A 21,429-nucleotide genomic window follows, 5' to 3' on the forward strand; every position below is an offset into this window, starting at 1 on the left:
TTATAATGATAAATTTATCAGTCAAAATATGTACATAAATAAGTCTAGTTAACAAGACTGCATTGTAAGTGTCATTGTCTTTTTTGTTTTTGGAAAATGCTACTAAAAAAAAATGACATAATTTTAATTTTCTAAGTTATAAGTAAAAGAAAGAAAAAATATTATAACTGTACGGGGAGGAAATAATTCTCCTCGTATAATCCTGTTGACCAAGTCCACGCTCCTCCGTACGACGTCGCTTTATCACCTGAAAACACAAACGTGAGCTAGCCGGCGGGTGTGTGCCGGAAACCTCTCTGATGCCTAAGTCAGTAAGCTTGACAAATAGACAAAGTTTTATGCTCTCAGAAAGAATTGTGTTCAATTACCTCCTCCAAGGTGGTGCTTGTGAGCTTTTATAGGTTTCGAGTGGCATAATCCTAGTAGGACTTTTATTTCTCCATACAGAGTCCTCCTAGGATTCATACTCCTGAGGATAATGCTTATCCTTTTACACCCTCCCCCACTGCTTAAACCAAGTGGGATGGTTTCCTCCATGGCCGAACTACCATTTAACCGAAATAAAAACTGGCTATGTAGAGCTACAGAGAAGGCCGAACTATCCTTAGCTCGGATTTCTCCTCCAACTCCTTATCTCGGCTTTCCCCTGTTCAACCATGGTGTGTTTAGATCAATCTTCCAAGTAGCAAGTTCTGACCGACCTAACCATAATATGTCACGACCGGACTAAATGCAAGGCCGGACTCACTTCAAACTGCCACCGGACCGGAGTTGCTTTGCACATTCTTGAACCGGAGTAACCACACCCCTCCTGGGCCGGAATAACTTCACTTCTCCTGGGCCGGAGTACCTACACCTCTACTGGGCCGAAATAACATTACGGCTTCTTACCGATTCCTTCATACTTTGGGCCGCAGGGCCCAACTCACAGCTCGGCCCAATTCTTTCCCAAAAAATTACCCTCTCAATTGCCCCTTAATTTCATCTGCATAGCATGATTGAGATTACAGATCCTTCAACCGAGCTGAAGTTCTACAAGCCTTTCCAGCCGAGATAAAAACCCTTCAGTGTATCCAGCCGAGCTAGTTTTACTCCGAACTCTGCTTTATCCGGTCAAAACGTCTCTTCAATCACAGCGACTGTAACGCTTCCCCTTCCAATGACACGTGGCAGATTCTGATAGGTTGAGGACGGCTGTCACGCCGTCTTTCGTACTTCGTGAATTTTGAACAGTCCCGCCCAAATTTTGGGCTTTCTAAAAAACACTCCCTGAGGCTAGGTCCCTTCACTTTTGCCATTTCTTCATCTTCTCTCTCTGTGTTCTTGCTGTTCGTGTTCTTTCTTTACTGCAATAGTTTTCATCTTCAGTCCCTTCTTTAATCTGGTAAGCAAATCCACTTTCCCTTCATGTTTTTGCTTTTACATTTGTTTTATGCAACTGTATATCTTGTTTTGTATGTCTTTTGCAAACATTTTCTTTCATTTTTGACGCTTCGCTTTTGTACTTTCACGAATAAACAATAGCAGAGCTTATATATGCATGAACTTCTGTAAAAAACTTGCCTTAGATCCAAAACTAGGTAGCGACCGAACTAGGATCCTGTTTGCCCCAAATAGGTAGATCACTATAGTCAATAACCGAACTTGAACTTGAAAGTTTCAAAGGGTTACCAGAGCCTGACTCACTTTACCCGAAATAAAATCACCGAGTTTTGAATATATCAAACTAGGAACTTAGGTTTTCAACCGAACTAAGCTTTCGGGGCCAAGCCGGCTTTCTTAGTTCTTAAACCGAACTCAGAAAGCCGCCCTAGAGGTTTAACCGAAGTAACTTTATTCACACCGCAACCTATTTAGGCCTTGGGGCTAAACCAGTTTTCTTAGTTTTTTAGACCGAACTCAGAAAGCTGCCCCTAGACGTTACACCGGTCTACCGAGCAAACTGCTCAAACCGAGCTACCAAACCTTTTGATGAACCGAGATAGAACCAGTTTCTTGAGACCGAAGTAGGGCTCTTATACCTTGCTTTTAAATTGTAGCACGGTCCATTGATCAGTGCTTTAACCCCCTCTGTTTTTTACTTTGCAGACTTAGGTTACCCAGGCACTCCTGCGTGCGCTCAACCGAGCTACTGAGCACGATTTTTGCACCGATATAAATTATAAGTAAATTATTCATCAGATGGGTAAGTATAGGTATCTAGTTGAGACCCCTGGTGGCATGGCCGAATTTAGGAAAGATTACCAAATTCCTGATGACGTCCATCTGACGCTGGCCAAAAAAGATGTTATTCCTTGGGAAAATGAAGGCTTTGTCCCTTTTACCCTTCAATCCATAATAGAAACCGGACTGCGGTTTCCTGTCCAACCGTTGATCTGCGAATTTCTTAGGCAGACTAGATTATGCCCCACCCAACTGTCCACCAATACATATCGCATCATAATGGGAATAGCCGCACTGAACCACCAAACCGGACTGAACCTCGGCCTGGCCAAAATTTTCCATCAATACTCCATCGGCTCGAAAGATGCTGGGTGGGTCTATTACCTTAGGATTCGTCGCCGCCGAGAGAAGATAGTTAAACACACACCGGACAAAGATCTTAACGACGATGATTTTTTCTGGGTCTCTGGGAACTTTGAGGATTTTCAAGCCCAAATTCCTGGCCGACCTATAAATTGGAAAAAGGGAGAGCCCGGTAATTTAACTTTGGTCTTCTTCCTTGTATGTTATTTCGGTTTTTTTAGTCTATTAGCCGAACTAACACTTCTCTTTTTGTAGATTTCGCCCACCTCCGTTCCCTGTACAGCTATCCCAACCTTGCGATTTTGCGAGCCGCACTACGGTGTAAAGAAAGGAGTTGGGCCAAACTTCTAAACTTTGAACCGACCTACCGATATAGCGGTCGTCAGAAGGCTCGAGTGACCGATTTCCTTCTCGAGGAAGCACCAGAACCGGACCCAACCTTACCCGAAATACGACTTGTCCCATTAACTGCTGAAGAAGAGATGGCAAAGAAAAGCAGAGTTAGGGCCCTTCTGACCGCAATAACCAGGGCCGAAGTACCACCAACTACTGAGGCGCAGCCTGCCGTTGTGGCCCTCCCTTCTCAACGGCCTTCTTCATCTCGCCCTTCCAAACGCGCCCGATCTACATCGACCGAACAGCAACTTGTCGATGAGGTTGAATCCGTCCCCCAAAGTCCTCAACCTTCCCCCCAACCGGAGCAAACTGACCGAGCTGAATCTCCGAAGTGGGCTCCGCCGCTGACCTTCAACGACCGAGACATCAAAGCAACTGACTCGGTCGTGGCTGAAAAAGATCACCAATTGGCCTTTAACCTGGCCAAAAGTGTGTGCCTCCCCAAGGACATGGAGCACCACTTAAAGCAATTAAACACCGAAATGAAGTCAATCCGGTCCACATCGAAGTCCATGATCTTGGTAAGTAGCTCTGTCTGTTTTTTCTGCCTAAATTTTCCAACTTTTACTTCGGCTCAAAGGAAATCTTTGTTTTGCCAGGCCTTACAAAAGAACAATATTACTTACAAGAAAGTCCAAGAACTGAGAAAAACCACAAGGCAAGCAATGGCGGAAGCCGAGGCAAAGACGGCCGAGCTAGAAGAAGTCGAAAAGAGAATGGCCGAGCTACAAGCGGAGAACGGCCGTCTTGCCGATCTGGTTAGTTCGGCGGAGGCAGAAAGGCAGAAAGCGGCCATTGCTATGAAGGACAAATATCTGCGGGAGTTGGTGAAGCTTGAGAAGAGAAAAGACACCGAAATAAGCGAACTAAAAAAGAGCGTAGAGGCGGCCGAAAAGGAGGGGTACAAGCAAGGTTATAAGGAGGCAGAAGACGCCTATGTCAAACAATGCGACGCCGCCAAGGAGCTGTTCTTCAAGTGCGGCTGGAGGGCGGCTGTGGAGAAGCTCGGTCATGATCAACAGACCGAGGTCTTCGACCCTCCAGCTTACTTTATACCGAAGTCCCTTGTGGAGTATGCAAATGCCTTGCAACAAGAGTTTCTGGAGGACTCAGACTCTGATGACTCCTCTGCTCCCGAAGACATTCCGGTTATAAGTGCAGACCCGTCACTTCGGTTGGAGCCCATGGTGGATGACCTACCTATCGAACAGCCAAATGAAACCGTGGTTCCAACCGAAAGCATTCTGGCAACCGAGAGTGAACTTCCTCTTGCAACCGGTCTTCAAGTTGCTGGTGACGCGGCTTTTGATGCCGAAATTGAAGAACTTTTTTCCTGATTTTTTCTTCTTTTTTTGTTACCTTGTCTTTGTAACCGGGCTGTGCCCTTCTGTAATGACTTTTTAATGAATGAAAAATTTGCTTCAACTCTTATTCCGGTTCTGATATGTATGCCTGTACTTTGTAATGCCTTTTATTACACCAACTTCTATTTCGGTTCTGGCTTTTTAAACTTTGCTTACCAGCCAACCACTCCTTAGCCGATATAATCACTTCGGCTGAGGAGTACAAAGTGCTTAATCCAGTCAATCCAATTTCAGCCATACCCTTACTATGGCTGAAGGGTAACAAGTGTTGGTTTATTCCAGCCAACCACTCTTCAGCCTTGCACTTACTTCGGTTGAAGAGTAATAAGAGTTGGTTTATTCCAGCCAACCACTCTTCAGCCGTGCACTTACTTCGGCTGAAGAGTAACAAGAGTTGGTTTATTCCAGCCAACCACTCTTCAGCTATGCACTTACTTCGACTTGAAGAGTAACAAGAGTTGGTTTATTCCAGCCAACCACTTTTCAGCCTTGCACTTACATCGGCTGAAGAGTAACAAGAGTTGGTTTATTCCAGCCAACCACTCTTCAGCCTTGCACTTACTTCGGTTGAAGAGTAACAGGTGTTGGTTTGTTCCAGCCAACCACTCTTCAGCCTTGCACTTACTGATGCTGAAGAGTAACAAGTGTTGGTTTATTCCAGCCAACCACTCTTCAGCCTTGCACTTACTTCGGCTGAAGAGTAACAGGTGTTGGTTTATTCCAGCCAACCACTCTTCAGCCTTGCACTTACTTCGGCTGAAGAGTAACAAGAGTTGGTTTATTCCAGCCAACCACTCTTCAGCCTTGTACTTACTTCGGCTGAAGAGTAACAAGAGTTGGTTTATTCCAGCCAACCATCGAAGTTAGTTTTTCCAGCTAACTTATAATATTTGGTTATTCCGACCAAATGTCCTGCAGCCTGGATCCTTATCCTGGGCTTAGGAAGGGTGTTGGTTTAATCCAGCCAACCTCTAAGTTAGTTTTTCCCGCTAACTTATAATAGAATGCTTGCAATATACTTAATCTTTACTAAAGCTAACTTCTACAAGGAACAACTTCTGCTAAAAAGAATTTCTCATTTTATTGAAGGAAGAGAAAATTACATGTGTTTGAAAAAGAAAAGTTAAAAGTAAAATAACTTGAGATTGGCCGTATTCCATGGCCTAGGGATTGCCTTGCCATCCTTGTCTTCTAGGTGGTATGCCCCTTTGCCTGCTAACCCAACCACCTTATAAGGACCTTCCCAATTTGGGCCTAACTTGCCGTCTCCTGGGATCAAGGTGTTTCCCATTACTTTGCGTAGTACCCAATCCCCAATCTTGAATTGTCTTGGATGAACCTTTTTGCTGTATTTTCGGATTAACTCTCGTTGGTATGAGGCGATGTGGACTAGTGCTCTTTCTCTTCTTTCTTCTGCAAGGTCGAGTTGTAAGGCTATGGCTTCTCCATTTAAGTTTGGATCAAAATTTTCGCTTCGAATTGTGGGGAGGCCAACTTCTAGTGGGATCACCGCTTCCATTCCATAAGCTAAGGAGAATGGTGTTTCTCCAGTTGATCGCCGGGGCGTGGTGCGGTAAGCCCATAAGACGTGAGGAAGTTCATCTGCCCACTTGCCTTTTGCTTTCTCTAGCCTTTTCTTTAGTCCATCCAAGACGACTTTATTTGATGCTTCGGCTTGTCCATTTGCTTGAGGATATGCCGGTGTGGAATTGTAGAACTCTATCTTGTACTCTTCACAAAAGCTTCTGAAGATTCTGCCGTCGAACTGAGTACCATTGTCTGAGATTAGTGCTTTTGGTATGCCAAACAGAGTGATGATATTCTGCCAAACAAACTTCTTCACATCTTTTTCTTTGATTGACGCCAATGCTTCTGCTTCCACCCACTTTGTGAAGTAGTCCGTTGCTGCGAGAAAGAATTTTCTGCCGCCGGGTGCTGTTGGAAGTGGTCCTACTATGTCCAAGTCCCACATTGCGAAAGGCCATGGGCTAGTTAAGGGTAGGAGTTCTCTTGCTGGTTGATGTATTAGGTGTGCGAATTTCTGGCATTTTTCACACTTCTTCACATATTTTTCTGAGTCTGCTTGCATATATGGCCACCAATATCCTTGCGAAATAGCCCTGTAAGCGAGCGACCTTCCCCCTTGATGACTTCCACACACCCCTTCGTGTATTTCGAACAGGAATGCTTCTACTTTGCTGGGATGAACGCACTTGAGGTAAGGCCCAGAGAACGACTTCTTGTATAATGCCAAAGATGGAGATAGCCAAAATCGCTGCGACTTTGCCCTTATTCTGTTGGCTTCTTTTTTCTCTTCTGGTAGGATGCCGTCTTTTAGGAATAGGATGATGGGATCCATCCAAGAAGGGCCTAATTCTGTGCAACATACTTCTTCTGCTTCGGGGTCTTCTATGCTTGGTCTTGGTAAGAAGTCGATGAGTAATGGATGAGGGATTGATGTATCTGCCATTGAGGCAAGGCCTGCTAGCTCGTCCGCTCGGCTGTTTTCCTCCCTGCCAATTTGTTCTATCCTTACCACATCAAACTTCTTGATCTCTGTTCTGACTAACTCTTGGTACTTGGCCATTCTGTCGTCCTTTGCTTCGTATTCGCCAGAAATTTGGTTTACCATCAGTAGAGAGTCACTGTATACCATTAGTTCGGTTGCTTTCATGAAGTGTGCTGACTTGAGTCCTACGAGAAGTGCCTCATACTCCGCTTCATTGTTGGATGCTGGGAAGCCAAGGTTGATTGCTTGCTCTATAACCAGGCCGTCTGGAGAGATGAGGACTATGCCAAGCCCTGCACCATGTCGGTTGGATGCTCCATCCACAAAGAGCTTCCACATCTCTCCAACGAATAGTTTCTAGCAAGTGGAAGGATCAGATGATGTCGTGAGGTCAAGAATGGAGTTTTCTTCAAGGTCCATGTTGGCTGTTTGTCCTTTGTCCTCTGTTTGAACTGCTGGTGAGCCTTTGTTTGTCTCTCCCTTGTTGTCCTTAGTATGGTCTGCCTTGGTGCTTGATTGACTACCTTCCACTAGGGGTTGCGCTATTCCGGCGTCAACTTTCGTCCCTAGTTCGGTTGTGTCAGTTAGGTCGACTGGGCAGATATGATGACTTCCAGGAGTAAACTCTGCGACGAAGTCTGCCAAAAATTGGGCTTTTATTGCGGTCTTGGGTTAGAACTTGATGTCGAATTGTCCCAACTCTACTGCCCACTTCAAAATTCGCCCACTAAAGTTCGCCCTTTCAAACAGAGCTTTTAGTGGAAAGGTTGTGAGGACGACTATGGTGTGGGCGTGAAAGTAGTGCGCCAATTTTCTGGATGCCATCATTAATGCTAATGCTAGTTTCTCCAAGGGCAAGTACCTTGTTTCGGCTCCCAACAATGTCTTGCTGACATAAAAGATGGGCAAGTGTTGTATTCCTTCTGCACGAACCAACACTGCGCTGACTGCGTGCTGAGAGACTGCCAGGTACAAAAAGAGTTCTTCACCAGGTACTGGAGTAACAAGTAGTGGTGGGGAAGACATGTACTCCTTCAAGCTTTCCAGAGCTCGGTCGCATTCTTCATCCCACTCAAACTTGGCCTTTAAAGCTTGGAAGAATGGTCGTAGTCTGTCTGATGACCTGCTTATGAACCGGTTGAGCGCAGCTGCCATACCAGTGAGATACTGCACTTCTTTGACTGAGTTTGGTTTCTCCAACTCCTGGATTGCTTTGATCTGAGAGGGGTCTGCTTCTATACCTCGGTTGGTCACCAGGAAGCCCAAGAATTTGCCAGATCCAACTCCGAATGCGCATTTGGACGCATTGAGGCGCAACTTGTGTTTCTTCAGGATCTGGAACATCTCGCCTAGATCTTTAAGATGGTCATTCTCATCCTTGCTTTTGACCACCATGTCGTCGTTGTAAGCCTCCATTGTTTTGCCTAACAATGGTTCAAACATCTTGGTGACCATCCGTTGGAATGTTGCCCCTGCGTTCTTTAGGCCAAAGGGCATGACCTTGTAGCAATATAACCCCCTTAGTGTTGTGAAGGATGTGACCTCCTGGTCTGGTTCATGCATAGCGATCTGGTGGTAGCCTCTGTATGCATCCAGAAAGCTAAGTCGGTTATGCCCTGCCGTTAGGTCCACCAGTTGATCTATCCTTGGTAGAGGAAAGCTATCTTTTGGGCACGCCTTGTTGACTGTTTTGTAGTCGACGCAGACACGCCATTTACCATTCTTTTTTGGCACTACGACTGTGTTGGAGATCCATCTTGGGTAGTGCACTTCCCTTATTGCTCTTGCCTCCAACAGGTTGCCTACCTCTTCTGCCACTATTTCGGCGTGGTGGAGTGCTGATCTGCGTGTGCGTTGAATGACAGGTCTGGCGGATGGGTGGACATTGAGTTGGTGACTGATGAAGTTTGGATCAATGCCTGGCATGTCGTAAGGTGTCCAGGCAAACACTTCGATATTAGAGGTCAAGAATTCCAAGACTTCTAATCTCTTAGTGCTGGACAACGATGAGCCAAGCAAGAAGAACTTATCCGGGTTCTTCTCATCTATTTTTACCTCCACCAAGTCCTCCACCGCTTTCTGATCAGCCTCTTTGCCGACGTCCGCGAATAGTTCATTACTCTCTGGTTCTTCCACCGAATGAACGTATCCTTTGGCAGCTCGGCTTCCATTCGCTGTGGCGAAGCATTGTTTTGACATGATCTGATCGCCATAGACTTCTTCAATTATGCCGGTGTCATTGGGGAACCGCATTACCTGATGGTATGATGACGCTACCGAATGCATGGCATGCAGCCATGTTCTGCCCAAGATGATGTTGTATGTGGAGGGGACCTTCAATACCCAGAACTCCACTTGTTTTGTTACACTCCCTACTCTGACTGGAAGAATTATTTTGCCGACAGGCCACTCTGGCATGGAGTTAAATCCAATCAGGGGAGAAACTGCAGGCGCCAAGTCTTTGTCTTGCAACTTCAGTTGTTTAAATGTGTCGTAGTACATGATCTCACATGAACTACCCTGGTCAATCAGAATCCGCTTGACGTCAAAATCTTTGACTCGGAGAGTGACAACCAGAGCATCATTGTGAGGACAGTATATTCGATCCAGGTCTTTATCTGAAAAAGACATGACGTTTGTTGCCTCTATTTTCCCCTTCTTGATGGCAGGTTGGGCACTTAATACTTCCCTAAAGTGCTCAGCTTTCTTAATTGAACCTCTGAGCTCGCATATGCGCTCAGGTTCAAAAACTCCATGAATTACATTGATAATGCCTTGAGGTGGTGCATCGATTGGCATTCTGTTGGGATGGTCATTATGATCTTGGGGGGCCGGTTGCGCTCCTCTTTCAATGTATTTGTCCAAGTGGCCTGCTGCCACCAATTCTTCCAAATGCTGTCTCAGTGGCGTGCAATTCTCAGTTCGGTGCCCCTTTTCTTTGTGGAAGGTGCACCGTGATCTGTCGTCGTAATTTTTCTGAGCTTCCCCTAGCTTGGCCGGCCACTTGACAAAAGGCTCGTCTTTTATTTCACTCAGAATCCGATATATTGGTTTTTTGAACACCGTAGTTATGGCGGTGCGGATTCTTAACCATCTCTTGTATGGGTCCTCTCCACTATCTCGTTTGCCACGTCCGTTCTTGTTACTTCGGTCAACCGTGTTGACCTTCGCATAGGTTTTCTTTTCTGGTACTGCGGTCGCACTTGATTTTGCCTTGGTACGTGCGCCATCCTCTTCTACCCTGATGTGCTGATGCACTCTCTCCATCAGGGCCTCCATGGTGAGGGGTGGCGTCATGGTAATTGAATCCCTTAGTCTGTTCCCTACTGGTTGCTATTTATGTGGAGAAGAAGGACATTATGCCAGAGATTGCACGAAGGAAAAGAAGAATGTCAAGAGGGTAGCTGTATTTGAGTTCTTCAAGCTCTGTCTTGTATTGAATGGCTTCTTCCCGGAGCCTCTTCATTTCAGCTTCACACCACCGGATGTACTCTTGTTGCTCTTGCAACAATGGCTTTTGATTGTAAGGGATTGGAGCCTTTCGAGTGATGAACGTTGTGAGGTTATGATTCCACAAGTCTTGAGCTGCTCCATTAACTTTTCAAAATGTTGCTCAAAATGAGGACTGATATTAGTGGAATGAAATAGCCATTCTGATGAAGGCTCATAATAATGATCCACTGTTAAATCTTCCTCTTCTTCATGTCCTTCCAGAAGATTTACTGATTGACGGGTCTGAATTGTTATTACATTCTTGTAGAATGTAACATTGTCTCATTCGATCCGTACGCCTCCATACATTGCTCGAATGATAGCAAACAACAGGATCTACTAGTAAGAAAAGAACTAGATAGAAACTTACAGAAATTTTATTACAGCGGAAACTTCTTCAAACTTTTGATTACAAGACTCGAAACTTGACTTCTCTTGACTACTCAAGTACCAAGTGTAGTTTTTGGAACTTTTCTTGATGCCTGAGACACTTAACTTATGACTCTATTTATAGACCTTAAGAGATAAGATCGGAATAAGGTTGAGGATACGTGCCGAGTGTTCATTGGACCTCATCGTCGCACTATCGCGAACCTTATCAGAAATCTCATCATTCTAACAGCATCTTTCTTTTACAAAATATCTTTAATACGACAGAAATAAGAGGATAACATTCCTTCAGCTTTTCTCAATGGTTAGTTGAGTATTGATTGAAGAGGAACATTATCGAGACTGACACCGACATGACTGACTGACACAGACAGACTAGTCCCACCACGTTCTTCCATTATTGATCAACACATTATTGAAGATAATAATACTAACAGATACTGTTGATAACCCTGATCAGAAACGAAACACCCTCATCAGCATGACGACATCAAATAGTTCATTGTCTATCTCCTTCAATTCGCTGTTAATTATTCAGCTACAGGATGATGAACGAGAACTAAGAAGAAAAGGGAAGTATAAAGAAGATGAACTTCTGAATTTGGAGAAAGAAGCTGAAGAAGCCGAAGCAGCTGAAGCTCATGTTCATTTTGAAGAAGTTCCACCAAAAAAAGTTCTTGCTATTGAAGAAGTTGTAGCAGGAGGAGAATTAAAGGAGAAAAAGAAAAACATGCTCTACAATCTCACTGTGGAACTAGAAATTCCAGGATTACAGAAGATCCCACTACACGCAATTCTTGATATAGGAGCAACAACTTGCGTCGTAGACTCTGAATCCGTCCTAGCTGAAGCCTTGGAAGAAAACACATATACTGTTGAGTTCAATGGTATAAATTCAAAGTCAAAGGCAAATAAGAAATTGAAGGGTGGAAAAATGTATATAGGGGATAATTGGTTTCGAATCCCTTGTACATACAGTTTCCCATTCCACCTTGGAGGAAGAATCCAGATGATTATCGGGTGCAACTTCATTCGAGCAATGTATGGAGGCGTACGGATCGAAGGAGACAATGTTACATTCTACAAGAATGTAATAACAATTCAGACCCGTCAATCAGTAAATCTTCTGGAAGGACATGAAGAAGAGGAAGATTTAACAGTGGATCATTATTATGAGCCTTCATCAGAATGGCTATTTCATTCCACTAATATCAGTCCTCATTTTGAGCAACATTTTGAAAAGTTAATGGAGCAGCTCAAGACTTGTGGAATCATAGGCGAAGACCCTATGAAATATTGGTCACACAATCAGATTACCTGTAAGTTGGACCTGAAGAACCCTGATTTTATAATCAATGACAGGCCAATGAAGCACATAACGCCAGCAGTGAAGGAGAGTTTCAAGAAACATATTGAGCAGCTTCTACAACTTAAGGTAATCCGGCCAAGCAAAAGTCGACATCGTACCACGGCGTTCATCGTAAATTCTGGTACGTATATTGATCCTGTCACAAAGGAGGAGAAACGTGGCAAAGAAAGAATGGTGTGTAATTATAAAAGGCTGAACGACAACACCCATAAGGATCAATACAGTCTACCTGGTATAAATACAATAATGGCAAAGGTGGGCCATAGCCGTATTTATTCCAAGTTTGACCTAAAAAGTGGATTTCATCAGGTTGCCATGCACCCTGATTCGATTGAATGGACTGCTTTCTGGACACCTCTTGGGTTGTATGAATGGCTAGTTATGCCATCTGGAAGGACATGAAGAAGAGGAAGATTTAACAGTGGATCATTATTATGAGCCTTCATCAGAATGGCTATTTCATTCCACTAATATCAGTCCTCATTTTGAGCAACATTTTGAAAAGTTAATGGAGCAGCTCAAGACTTGTGGAATCATAGGCGAAGACCCTATGAAATATTGGTCACACAATCAGATTACCTGTAAGTTGGACCTGAAGAACCCTGATTTTATAATCAATGACAGGCCAATGAAGCACATAACGCCAGCAATGAAGGAGAGTTTCAAGAAACATATTGAGCAGCTTCTACAACTTAAGGTAATCCGGCCAAGCAAAAGTCGACATCGTACCACGGCGTTCATCGTAAATTCTGGTACGTATATTGATCCTGTCACAAAGGAGGAGAAATGTGGCAAAGAAAGAATGGTGTGTAATTATAAAAGGCTGAACGACAACACCCATAAGGATCAATACAGTCTACCTGGTATAAATACAATAATGGCAAAGGTGGGCCATAGCCGTATTTATTCCAAGTTTGACCTAAAAAGTGGATTTCATCAGGTTGCCATGCACCCTGATTCGATTGAATGGACTGCTTTCTGGACACCTCTTGGGTTGTATGAATGGCTAGTTATGCCATTTGGATTGAAAAATGCCCCAGCAGTCTTTCAAAGGAAGATGGATCTATGCTTCAAAGGAACTGAGGAGTACATTGCTGTCTACATAGATGATATTCTGGTTTTCTCTCCAGACGAGAAGACGCATGTAAAGCATATACGATCCATGCTTGAGATTTGCCAAAAGAATGGGCTCATCCTAAGCCCAACAAAAATGAAAATTGCTGCAGTACAGATGGATTTTCTTGGATCAACAATTGGGCAGGGAAAGATAAAGCTACAACCACATGTGGTAACTAAAGTAGCCCAATTCCCAGATGAAACCCTTAAAGAAACTAAGGGTTTACGCTCTTGGTTGGGCCTTCTCAACTATGCTAGACATTACATCAAGGATTTGGGCCGCATGTTTAAGGTTCAAGGTCCAAGTAGTCATTACCAGTTAAATTCTTGTTCACCACAGGGTTTCACTGGACTTACTCCTCTCTGCCAGATATAGGGCCTGTGTCTTTTACTTAAATCTTAACTTCAAGGATTATACTGCCTTTAGAAACTTAAATATAGAAATCATGCTATACCTTTTTATAATTTTGAGAACTTCAATAGCCTTTGCCTTGGTTAATATACGGTTACCTTTGCCCTGGCAAAATACTAATAACAAAGATATAGTTTAAACAGTAAATAAAGCATAATTAATCCTTCAACAACAGAGGCCTTCACTACCCTGATAGGTGTTTACGCTATAATAGCCATATGTAAACTAACTAGCTCTGATACCAAACAACAGGATCTACTAGTAAGAAAAGAACTAGATAGAAACTTACAGAAATTTTATTACAGCGAAAACTTCTTCAAACTTTTGATTACAAGACTCGAAACTTGACTTCTCTTGACTACTCAAGTACCAAGTGTAGTTTTTGGAACTTTTCTTGATGCCTGAGACACTTAACTTATGACTCTATTTATAGACCTTAAGAGATAAGATCGGAATAAGGTTGAGGATACGTGTCGAGTGTTCATTGGACCTCATCGTCGCACTATCGCGAACCTTATCAGAAATCTCATCATTCTAACAGCATCTTTCTTTTACAAAATATCTTTAATACGACAGAAATAAGAGGATAACATTCCTTCAGCTTTTCTCAATGGTTAGTTGAGTATTGATTGAAGAGGAACATTATCGAGACTGACACCGACATGACTGACTGACACAGACAGACTAGTCCCACCACGTTCTTCCATTATTGATCAACACATTATTGAAGATAATAATACTAACAGATACTGTTGATAACCCTGATCAGAAACGAAACACCCTCATCAGCATGACGACGTCAAATAGTTCATTGTCTATCTCCTTCAATTCGCATGTTTGCTGATGGACCTCAGGTAATTTGTCTCCATACTGGTTATCAGAGGTTGCAGCTCTGGCAATGGCTTCGAGCTTAAGCTGCTGTATCTTGAGGAGCTGTTGCAAGGCAGTTCTAGCTTGATCAATGGCATCGTCTTCTTCATTGGAGAGTTGCTCCTGGATTTCTGCCATTTCTTCCATTGATATTCCGGAGTCGTAGGTAAACCGATCCTCGAGTTGTTGCAGAAGAGACTGGTACTGTACAGCACGGGGATGAAATTGTGGATCAATCCAACGGCTGGATGGCTCTGTCTGAGAGAGGATGATCCTTTCTTCTCTTCGCAGGAGAGGATAAGTTCTTCGATTTGCTGAAGGCCGACTAGCACCTCCATATCTTCCGGTTCCACCTCTGTTGGCCATTCTGTAAATGAAAACAGTGAATATACAAGCCTTGAAAGTGCATCAGCTAGAGTATTATCAGAACCATTAATGTGTTCTAAAGATACATCTATGCCTAAGCCTGTGATATAATCTGTGAAGGCTATCCATCTGGACCGCGACGGTTTATGATCCACTGTTTTGTTGAAGAAACTGATTATGGCCTGACAATCAGTTCTTAGAGTTAGCTGCTGTTTATCAAGATAATATATCTTGAAGGATTCCAGAGAATTCATGCATGCGTAGATTTCAGCATCAATTGTTGATTTGATGGGATTGAACTTTCCACTAGCGTATGCACAAATTTGCTCCGTAGATCGAGGATCTTTAGCAGCTGGTTTCCACTTGCAGATTCCTCCCCATCCATCCATGCATCCATCGGTTTCAAGAATAATTGCACATTGTGATGGAGGAATTGACAGATCTGGCAATTTCTGGATTCTGGCTTTGATCTTGTGGATTAAGTCCCAATCTATGGAGGTTGATCTTACGCGAGGAATACAAATGGTCTACATAGTTCCAAATACTATGATGACTATTGGGGATTTCTATAATCGTGTGCAGATCGTGATTCAAACAAGGGGATATGAAAATTGGCAAGGAGGTGAAGCCAATCTGTTGATAACTCGAGGATTAGTCGGAAGATTATCCAATACTCCCAATGTTGGATTTGCTTATGAAATTCAAGGAGTAACTAAATTTCTTACATCTCGAGGAGTCAAAGCCATCCCAGGAGAACAAGTTCCCACTGATGTCTTACAAGGTTGTAATTGGATTATAAGACCACCAGCCAGAAGGGTACATCCTCAACAGCCAACAACTGCTGTCTCTCGAAATTTGCCGGGAGGAAATTTTAGCTTGCGATTCGGAGATTATGTAGCGGCTCAACGTGCAGACCCAGTTCATTATGATTCAAATGATAATGAAACCATGCAATCTGACGATGACACTCATTCTATTCAGAATGAATCCCGTAATCGGCAAGAAACACTATTATTCTTTGAAGAGCAACCAAATGTCTTCAAAGAGACTTTGGAACAAGCCAGCACTCGATATGCAGAGTTTCAACGGCGAACGGAAGGTGGTGAAAGGAGGAGATCATCCAAATCACATCCGGAACCGGAAACCGATTCTGATGCTGAATCATCCTATCCTCCTCCACAACGGTCTAGACGACAGAAGCAGAAGGACAAGAAAAAGGAAAAACTTTGTCGAACCTGCTATCCTATGAGTGAATATGAAGGATTTGATGCTGTTCAATTCATCAAAATGTTACCACAAGCGACCAGGCCAACTCGAGCAACTGATGGAGCTGTAGGCTATGATTTAACATCAATAGCCATGTATGTTATCCCAGCTCAAGGAAGAATGTTAATTTCCACTGGTATAGCCATGGAAATACCCTGTGGACTTTATGGTCGAATTGCCCCAAGATCTGGGCTTGCTTTAATACATGGGATAGATGTCGGCGCAGGAGTGATTGACCCTGATTATAGAGGAGAAGTTAAGGTGCTCCTTTTTAATCACAATCAGGAGGAATTTATAGTTCGTGCCGGTGACAGAATTGCTCAGATTATTTTCGAGAAGGTTTCTTTACCAAGGATGGTGGAGAAAGATGCTCGCAATCTATGTGACATTCGGAATAATGACAGGAATGATGCTCGCAACTGGAGGAGCACTGAAGGATTTGGAAGCACAGGGAGAGCTGCTTTGGAGTATAGACGTGAAGACTCAGACTCTGACTCTACGCTCAATGTTATCGCTATGATGGAGGAAGAAGCAGAAACAGAATACCCGCAGATCACGAAGTTGAAGGCTTTGATCGCAAAAAGACAACAACAACAGCCTCAGTATCTGTTATCCTCATCATCAGCCGTAACCTCTCATTATAATCCTCCACAGGATTCAATGATGGGACCTCCAGGCTATCCACCAGCCACAGGACATGGTCCTTCCATTAACATTCCTGAAAGACCTTCTTATACAGGAGGACGATCGAATTTCCGACGAGAAGCTAAAGACGAAATGTGGAACTTACCATCCGCAATGCACCATACAGGAGCTATGTTTGTCATTCCACAATCTCTTGGAAGATTTGATGATGCTTTCATGAGATGGGAATCGATCACAAGGTCATATGTTGCTTCTCAAGGATTTACAGATGTTCGAGATAAACTCCTGTTTATGGAGAATCTTCTTGGAGAAACGGAGAAGCTGATTTGGACGCAATGGCGAATGAGATATGCAGATGAATATGCTAATCTTGTAGCCATAGGCGATGGGAATGAAGGTACACAGAACATCATTTCTCAAATGAGAACTGTGTTTACTTTGGAAGACCCTTATCAAGGATCGACTCTGATGCAAGAAGAAGCTTATCGAGATCTTGAAAGGCTTTCGTGTAGAGATGTGAAGGATATCATAAAGTTTTTAAATGATTACTTACATCTTGCAACAAAGTCAGGAAGATTATTTGTTGGAGAAGAGTTATCCTCTAAACTATGGTCAAAAATGCCAGGTGACCTTGGAGAACGAATCAAGAAAGGATTTGCAGAACGACATGGAGCAAATACAATTGGCGTCGTTCCTCGGATCCTTTATGCATACAAATATTTGGAAGCTGAATGTAAGAATGCGGCATTCCAAAAGTCACTTCGAAATCTGGACTTCTGCAGGGAGATTCCTATCCCTGGGTACTATAAGGAACCAGAGAAGAAGTATGGTGTTCGAAAGGCTACCACCTATAAAGGAAAGCCACATAGTTCTCATGTCAGAATTGACAAGAGAAAGTATTTGCAAAAGTCAAAACATTGCAAATGCTATTTATGTGGAGAAGAAGGACATTATGCCAGAGATTGCACGAAGGAAAAGAAGAATGTCAAGAGGGTAGCTGTATTTGAAATCTAAGCATTCCTGAAGACTATGATGTTATGTCTGTAGAACTAGGAGATGATGACTCAGATGCAATCTATTCGGTATCAGAAGGACTTGATGATACTGAACAAATTGGAGGAGTTTTGACAGAAACAATCTATATGCTTCGAGAAGCTGATAAATCCTATTGGCTTGGCAAGGAAGGAGGATACAGGGCTCAAATTAAGGTCTCTCCAGAAATTTACCACTGTCAACATGAATGGGATCAGCAAAACCCATTACCAGAAGATCGAAGACCAGAATGCACCACATGCAAGAGAGATTTATCCTCATACTCGAAGGCTTTCTGCAATAAATGTAATGCTTTAACATGCGCACTATGTGCCAAGCATTACTTTAACCTCACAACGTTCATCACTCGAAAGGCTCCAATCCCTTACAATCAAAAGCCATTGTTGCAAGAGCAACAAGAGTACATCCGGTGGTGTGAAGCTGAAATGAAGAGGCTCCGGGAAGAAGCCATTCAATACAAGACAGAGCTTGAAGAACTCAAGTTAATTATTCAGCTACAGGATGATGAACGAGAACTAAGAAGAAAAGGGAAGTATAAAGAAGATGAACTTCTGAATTTGGAGAAAGAAGCTGAAGAAGCCGAAGCAGCTGAAGCTCATGTTCATTTTGAAGAAGTTCCACCAGAAAAAGTTCTTGCTATTGAAGAAGTTGTAGCAGGAGGAGAATTAAAGGAGAAAAAGAAAAACATGCTCTACAATCTCACTGTGGAACTAGAAATTTCAGGATTACAGAAGATCCCACTACACGCAATTCTTGATACAGGAGCAACAACTTGCGTCGTAGACTCTGAATCCGTCCCAGCTGAAGCCTTGGAAGAAAACACATATACTGTTGAGTTCAATGGTATAAATTCAAAGTCAAAGGCAAATAAGAAATTGAAGGGTGGAAAAATGTATATAGGGGATAATTGGTTTCGAATCCCTTATACATACAGTTTCCCATTCCACCTTGGAGGAAGAATCCAGATGATTATCGGGTGCAACTTCATTCGAGCAATGTATGGAGGCGTACGGATCGAAGGAGACAATGTTACATTCTACAAGAATGTAATAACAATTCAGACCCGTCAATCAGTAAATCTTCTGGAAGGACATGAAGAAGAGGAAGATTTAACAGTGGATCATTATTATGAGCCTTCATCAGAATGGCTATTTCATTCCACTAATATCAGTCCTCATTTTGAGCAACATTTTGAAAAGTTAATGGAGCAGCTCAAGACTTGTGGAATCATAGGCGAAGACCCTATGAAATATTGGTCACACAATCAGATTACCTGTAAGTTGGACCTGAAGAACCCTGATTTTATAATCAATGACAGGCCAATGAAGCACATAACGCCAGCAATGAAGGAGAGTTTCAAGAAACATATTGAGCAGCTTCTACAACTTAAGGTAATCCGGCCAAGCAAAAGTCGACATCGTACCACGGCGTTCATCGTAAATTCTGGTACGTATATTGATCCTGTCACAAAGGAGGAGAAACGTGGCAAAGAAAGAATGGTGTGTAATTATAAAAGGCTGAACGACAACACCCATAAGGATCAATACAGTCTACCTGGTATAAATACAATAATGGCAAAGGTGGGCCATAGCCGTATTTATTCCAAGTTTGACCTAAAAAGTGGATTTCATCAGGTTGCCATGCACCCTGATTCGATTGAATGGACTGCTTTCTGGACACCTCTTGGGTTGTATGAATGGCTAGTTATGCCATTTGGATTGAAAAATGCCCCAGCAGTCTTTCAAAGGAAGATGGATCTATGCTTCAAAGGAACTGAGGAGTACATTGCTGTCTACATAGATGATATTCTGGTTTTCTCTCCAGACGAGAAGACGCATGTAAAGCATATACGATCCATGCTTGAGATTTGCCAAAAGAATGGGCTCATCCTAAGCCCAACAAAAATGAAAATTGCTGCAGTACAGATGGATTTTCTTGGATCAACAATTGGGCAGGGAAAGATAAAGCTACAACCACATGTGGTAACTAAAGTAGCCCAATTCCCAGATGAAACCCTTAAAGAAACTAAGGGTTTACGCTCTTGGTTGGGCCTTCTCAACTATGCTAGACATTACATCAAGGATTTGGGCCGCATGTTAAGCCCATTATATTCGAAGATCAGCCCAAATGGTGAGAAGAGGCTCAATGCCCAAGATTGGGACTTAATCCACAAGATCAAAGCCAGAATCCAGAAATTGCCAGATCTGTCAATTCCTCCATCACAATGTGCAATTATTCTTGAAACCGATGGATGCATGGAAGGATGGGGAGGAATCTGCAAGTGGAAACCAGCTGCTAAAGATCCTCGATCTACGGAGCAAATTTGTGCATACGCTAGTGGAAAGTTCAATCCCATCAAATCAACAATTGATGCTGAAATCTACGCATGCATGAATTCTCTGGAATCCTTCAAGATATATTATCTTGATAAACAGCAGCTAACTCTAAGAACTGATTGTCAGGCCATAATCAGTTTCTTCAACAAAACAGTGGATCATAAACCGTCGCGGTCCAGATGGATAGCCTTCACAGATTATATCACAGGCTTAGGCATAGATGTATCTTTAGAACACATTAATGGTTCTGATAATACTCTAGCTGATGCACTTTCAAGGCTTGTATATTCACTGTTTTCATTTACAGAATGGCCAACAGAGGTGGAACCGGAAGATATGGAGGTGCTAGTCGGCCTTCAGCAAATCGAAGAACTTATCCTCTCCTGCGAAGAGAAGAAAGGATCATCCTCTCTCAGACAGAGTCATCCAGCCGTTGGATTGATCCACAATTTCATCCCCGTGCTGTACAGTACCAGTCTCTTCTGCAACAACTCGAGGATCGGTTTACCTACGACTCCGGAATATCAATGGAAGAAATGGCAGAAATCCAGGAGCAACTCTCCAATGAAGAAGACGATGCCATTGATCAAGCTAGAACTGCCTTGCAACAGCTCCTCAAGATACAGCAGCTTAAGCTCGAAGCCATTGCCAGAGCTGCAACCTCTGATAACCAGTATGGAGACAAATTACCTGAGGTCCATCAGCAAACATGCGAATTGAAGGAGATAGACAATGAACTATTTGACGTCGTCATGCTGATGAGGGTGTTTCGTTTCTGATCAGGGTTATCAACAGTATCTGTTAGTATTATTATCTTCAATAATGTGTTGATCAATAATGGAAGAACGTGGTGGGACTAGTCTGTCTGTGTCAGTCAGTCATGTCGGTGTCAGTCTCGATAATGTTCCTCTTCAATCAATACTCAACTAACCATTGAGAAAAGCTGAAGGAATGTTATCCTCTTATTTCTGTCGTATTAAAGATATTTTGTAAAAGAAAGATGCTGTTAGAATGATGAGATTTCTGATAAGGTTCGCGATAGTGCGACGATGAGGTCCAATGAACACTCGACACGTATCCTCAACCTTATTCCGATCTTATCTCTTAAGGTCTATAAATAGAGTCATAAGTTAAGTGTCTCAGGCATCAAGAAAAGTTCCAAAAACTACACTTGGTACTTGAGTAGTCAAGAGAAGTCAAGTTTCGAGTCTTGTAATCAAAAGTTTGAAGAAGTTTCCGCTGTAATAAAATTTCTGTAAGTTTCTATCTAGTTCTTTTCTTACTAGTAGATCCTGTTGTTTTGTTTATGGAGAATCTTC

The 21,429-nt window shown here is 42.9% G+C and overlaps 1 protein-coding gene across 2 annotated transcripts in view; it reads left to right on the forward strand.

Moving 5' to 3' along the window:
- The window catches only part of LOC114314981 (glyoxylate/hydroxypyruvate reductase HPR3), a 30,468-nt gene that overhangs the window by 778 nt on the left and 8,261 nt on the right, over positions 1 to 21,429 (forward strand). The window lies entirely within an intron of this gene.

This window comes from Camellia sinensis, chromosome 2 (genome assembly GCF_055761805.1).
Source record: "Camellia sinensis isolate YWXY chromosome 2, ASM5576180v1, whole genome shotgun sequence".
Lineage (NCBI taxonomy): Eukaryota > Viridiplantae > Streptophyta > Magnoliopsida > Ericales > Theaceae > Camellia > Camellia sinensis.